The sequence below is a fragment of the Sarcophilus harrisii genome, chromosome 5 (genome assembly GCF_902635505.1).
Source record: "Sarcophilus harrisii chromosome 5, mSarHar1.11, whole genome shotgun sequence".
Lineage (NCBI taxonomy): Eukaryota > Metazoa > Chordata > Mammalia > Dasyuromorphia > Dasyuridae > Sarcophilus > Sarcophilus harrisii.
The window spans coordinates 104,034,127-104,040,186 of NC_045430.1; positions in this window are offsets into that span (position 1 = coordinate 104,034,127).

Here is a 6,060-nt window from a genome sequence, read left to right on the forward strand (position 1 = left end):
TGTGGAATCTTCCATTGACTTGTTCTCCCTCTGGTTCTAGTATATCAGGACAATTTTCCTTTGTGATCTTTTAAAGACTGCTATCCCAGATTCTTTTTGTAGTCATGGATTTCAGGTAGGCCAATGATTTTTAAATTGTTTCTCCTGGATCTATTTTCTAAGTTGGCTCTTTTTCCAGTGAGATAATTTTTATATCTCCACCATTTTTTCATTCTTTTTAGTATGTTTGACTAATTTTTGATATCTCACAGTGTTGTTAACTTCCATTTGCCCTGTTCTAGTTTTTAATGTGTGATCTTCTTCAGTTGGATATTATATCTTCTCTTCCATTTGATTAATTCTACTTTTCAAGGTATTGTTTTCTTCAGAGATCCTTCAGTGGATTTTTTTGCTTACAGCATGGGTTAGTTTTACCTGCTCTTTCCAAGAAACAGCCTGGTTTCCCAGAATTTGCCTTCTGAGCTGGGACTGGAGGCTTTCCTACTGTTTTGCTCTGCTACTGAGCCAGAACCAAGAGTCTCAGTTGCTGATCTGCTGTGATTAAGACCCTCTCCCTGGCTTTTCTGGACACTGTCTGAGCTGGGCTGAATATCCCTTTCACCCTGGTGAGACTGATCTGTTTGAAGTCCTTTTGATCTATTTTGAGCTATAACTAAGACGCCAAACATAAGAAGTCCTTGTGCTCAAAGCCAAGGCTCAGGGCTTCATGGGAGGCTTAGAACAGCACCATCTTTACCCCAGGATCAGGAGCTTGACATAAAAGTCACAAAAGACGAAATACAAAGAGAATGAAAGAAAATGAGCAAGAAACAGAAAAGAATCTTAACCATAGAAAGCTATGGTTTCAGGGTGGTGACAGGGAAGACCAAAACACTAACTCAGATGAGGACAAAATGTCCACAGAGGAAATCTCAAAGAGTGATATGAATTGACCTCAAATCCAAAAAGCTTTCTTGGAAGTGACCATAAAATGTTTTAAAAGGCAAATAAGAGAAATAGAAGAGAAAAATGAGAAAAGAAATGAGAGGTATGCAAGAGAGAGTCAGCAGCTTGGAAAAGGAAGGAAAAAAATTGACTAAATCCTTTAAAAATAGAATCAGTCAAATGCAAAAAAAATCCACTTAAGAAATCAATTCCTTATAAAACACTACAGGCCAAATCCAAAACAAATCTGGGTCAGAGGGTTTATATGGTTTGGTGACTGTGTATAACCAAATTATTTTCTGAAATAATTTCATAGATCCATCAAAAGTATATTAATATATCTGACCTCTCATTTCTTTAACAAAACACCTTATTTTTAAAAATTCTTTTTCTGAGGTTCTCCTTGTGATTATTTTAATTGTTTTTTCAATTATATTTTATTTTTCCACTCACCAAAAATCTCCCCTCTCCAACTTTTCCTCAACAAAACACAAAATAAAAACAAAATCTTGTTATGAACATGTATGTTTTGGCAAAAAAAATTATGCAGAGATAGAAAAAAACTTTCATTCTGCACTTTGGGTACTTAAGCTCTCTATCAGCAGGTGGCTATCACGTTTCATCATTATTTCTCTAAAACCATTGTTGATTTTTATGTTCATGAGAGTCCCTAATTGTTTCAAAGTTATTTGTCTTTACCATATTATTGTCATTTTATGGTTCTCTTGGTTCTATTCATTTCACTCTGTATAAGTTCATATAAATTCCCAAGTTTTTCTGGAACCATGTCCTTCATAATTTATTATGGAAAAATACTATTCCATCACATTTATATTATTTATGTACTATAATATAAAGTCATTCCACAATTTAGAATCTGAGGTACTATCCATAAATTGAGTAATGAGAATTGTACACTTTTTTTTACATACTTAAAACTTGTTTTGCTTAGGACTAATTACTCCTTTAATCTACTCTCCCTTTTAATTCTTTCTTTTACCTTCCTTCCCTTACTATTTCCTTACTGAGTGAAATGTCATTCTGTACTGAACTCTGGGTATTTATGTATTCCTTTCATTGACTAGCTCAGATGAGAGAAGCACATTTACACAGAAAGAAATATATAGAGAGACAGAGAGAGAGGCAGAGAGACAGGTAAAGACAGAGAGATGGGGAGAATGAGAGAGAGACAGAGATAGAGACAGACAGAGAGAGAAAGAGACAGGGAGAAAGAGACAGAGAGACAGAGAAAGACAAAAAGAGACAGAGAGATTATAGAATCACCTAGTCCCTCCCACTTTGTCCTTTTTTGTATAGGTTTATTTGAACATTGTGAGATAATTATTCTGATTATGTGAGATAATTTCCCCTAATCTTTTTTCCTTTTCTCTTTCCATTCTTCTTTTAAGGTCATTAAGAGATAATAGAATCATTCCTAGGCCTTGTCTAATTAGACTCCTTTCCTGATTCCTAATGATGATAGGGTTCTGAGGAGAACCATGTATTATTTCCTTATATTTGAATGCAAGTAGTTTATCCTCTTTTAGTACTTTATAAATATTCATTCATATTTGTTTGCCTTTTATTTTTCTTATAACTATTGTATTTTAACTTCAAAATTCCTATTCATTCTTTATCTTTTCATCAGGAAGACTTGGAAGTCCTCTATTTCATTAAAGATCCACCTCCTTCTCCCCACCATCAGATTATATTAAGTTTGGCTAACTAAATTATTCTGGGCTATAATGCCATATCCTTTGCTTTCTGAACATCATATTTCAAGCTCTCTCCTCCTTTAAAGTGATTACTGCTAAGTCATGTGTAATTTTGACTGCAGCTCCCTAGGGCTTGAAATTTTTCTTTCTGGCTGCTTGTGGCATTTATCCTTGAACCTGGAAATCTGGATTTTGCTTATAAGGTTCCTGGGAGTTTTCACTTTGGGATTTCTTTGAGGAGGTGACCTGTGAATTCTTTTTATTTCCACTTTGCTCTCTAGTTCTGAAAGAGCTAGACAGTTTCTTTTAAGATTTTTTTTTTTGGAAAAATGATGTGGAGGCTCTTCTTTTGGTCATAATGTTCAGATAGCCTAATGATTCTTAAAATTCTCTCTCCTCAATCTGTTATCTAGGTCAGTTGTTTTTGTTATGAGATACATTTTTTGCTTCACTTTCCTAATTTTTCTAATTCTAATTTTTAGGATATTTGTTGTTTTGGCAAGGTTTTATGCCTTCTGTGCCAAACTGGTAATTTCCTTTCCAATTCTTTCTTTCATAGTTCTAATTTCTTTCCCATTTTTCCTTCTAGCATTCTCACTTCATTGATAAAAACATTTTTCGAACTCTATTAAAAAAAAAAAACTTTTGCTTCATCTCTTCCAACAATTCTAGTTGAATTTGTGTTCAAGCTTTATTTTTTCTTTGAGGCTTTGTTTGGAGTTATTCTCTTCTTCTGGATTTATCTTGAATGTCCTTGTCACCAAAATAGCTTTATGTGGTAGGATTCTTTTTGTTTGTTTGCTCATTCTTCTAGTTTACTTTCTAACTTTGGACTTGATGTTAGGTCTAGGCTCTGCACATTTCTGAAGAAAAGGTTTGGGCTGGTCCTATTCCTACCTTCTTGGGAAGTATTGAGCATTTTATTATTCCAGGATGCTGGGGTTGGCTCAAGCTCAGATTCAGAATCTACAAGCTTACAGCACTCCAAAATAGTCTGATCCAGGGCAAAGAGTGATTGCTCTGCAAGTTCTTGACCTAAGTTAAGGTGTGAGCAACAGTATATTTTGCATGATATAACAAGTAAAATCAATATTGAATTTTTTTTGCATTCTCAAGGAGGAAAGGAGTAGGAAGGAAAGAATTTGGCATTTTAATTTTTTTAAAAAGTTAACATTTTTAACATGTAATTGGGAAATAATTAAATAAATATAAATATGTTGAAAAAACAAACAAACAAACAAACCCTGGACTCAATCATTATTAGTAATCTGGAAAGCGCTTCTGTTTCAGAGTACAGAACTGTGGGCTCCCTTTTGTGTGGGATTCCTGCCCTGATTATTCTTATGTAGGTTTTAATTTGATTTAAAAGCTGGAAAAGAAAGGATGCCCTACCACTGGGATGTCATAGCTCTATGAAATGACTATTAAGAAGTCCTTTAAAATGCTTCATGTTTTGATGTTTTAAGCATCAACTTCTTGACAGTATAACAACAGTGATTAGTTTCTGCGACTTGTTTGACTGATCGTCAATTCAAGTTTCTGATTCTTTTTTTTTTTAAATAAGCATTTCTTTTGTGTGTCAAAAATAAACTGAAATCCATACCTAATTTATGTTGTGCCTTGAGTACATTTGCACCTGTCCTTTTGGGAAGATCCTATGCATAATCCAAATCTTAGCTTTAATTGATTTCCCCCAGGATCTTGGAGTAAAACTATAAAAAGCCAGGATATGATAAAAAAAAAAAAAGACCCTGATATCTGTGGATTTATGTCTGTGGTTTTAGAGTTGTGTGTCTTTTTGAGCTATGCCCTAGACAGTTAGGGCCCAGCAGCAATTTTGAATTGTTACATGTATATGTTATTTCCCCAAATAGAAGGCAAGCTGTCTGTTGGCAGAGATTGGCTTAGTTTTGTATCCTCTGTAACCTCATTGTCTGTTATACAATAAGCACAGCAAGCTTACGTATAAGTTACTATGTAACTTACATAGTAAATGACCTAGGAAATTACATAGTAAGCATTTAATAAATGCTCATTGAGAAAATGAAATAATGTTTTAAGTTTATAATGGATGAATTTAGTAAAGTATGTTCTTTATAGACATACATATTTATACAATTATCTTGTTGCACAAGAAAAAGTTTTATCAAAAAGGAAGAAAAATGAGAAAAAATAAAATTCAAGCAAATGACAACAAAAAAAGAAAATATTGTGATTCACACTCAGTTAGTTCCCACAGTCCTCTCACTGGGTGCAGATGGCTCTTTTCATCACAAGATCTTTGGAACTGGCCTGAATCATCTCATTGTTGAGAAGAGTCACAAGCATTAGAATTGATCATTGCATAATCTTGTTGTCATGTACAATGATCTCCTGGTTCTTTTCATTTCATTCAGCATCAGTTCATGTAAGTCTCTCCAGCTCTCTCTGAAATCATCTTGATGATTGTTTCTTATAGAACAATAATATTCCATAACATGAATATATCATAACTTATTCAGCCATTCTCCAATTGATGGGCATCCACTTAGTTTCTAGTTCCTTGCCACTACAAAAAGGACTGACACAAACATTTTTGCACATACAGGTCCTGTTCCTTTTTTTATGATCTCTTTGGAATATAAGACCAGTGGAAAAGACTGATGGATCAAAGAGTATGCATGGTTTGATAGCCCTTTGAACATAGTTCCAAATTGTTCTCCAGAATGGTTGAATCAGGTACACTATGTTTTAAAGAGGATTTTTATTTGTATATGGAACAGACAAGATAGCCTCTGAGGTTGCTTCTAATTTGAGATTCTGAGATGATTTAAAATATTCTTAAGGAAGATAAGTTTGGCAGTGATGAGTCTGGCAGAATAGAGTACAAAAGCTGAAGACAGAAGGATCAAACTGTTGAATCAGTCTAGATGTGAGACAATGAAGGACTTTATGGGGTGACAGCATCAATCTAGCTATAAAAAATGTTTGGATGGATGAATGAAGTACCTCCTCTGAGCAATGTCTAGTCTTCATGGTAAAAGTAATTTTGTTTTTTCATCATCATCATCATCATGGATAAGGAGAGAAGATTAGGTAACATTTACATATTGCTTTAAGTTATCAAAATACTTTACAAACATTATCTTATTTTATTTTCACAATAACTGTGAATTAGGTATTATCATTATCCCCATTATTTAATAGTTGAGGAAACTGAGGCAGACAGATTAAATGTCTTGCTCAACATCACATAGCTAAACTGAATTTGAACTTAAAGCCTTATGATTCCAGGTCTAGCTCTCTATCCACTATCCCACCTAACTGAATTATGATGTTCCCCATTTGACAGAATTGGATGATGGTGCCCAAAAGGAGACAGACATAGTCCCCATTTGTTGCTTTTCTGGTGTCACAGTTATTGATACAACATTGTCCTTTT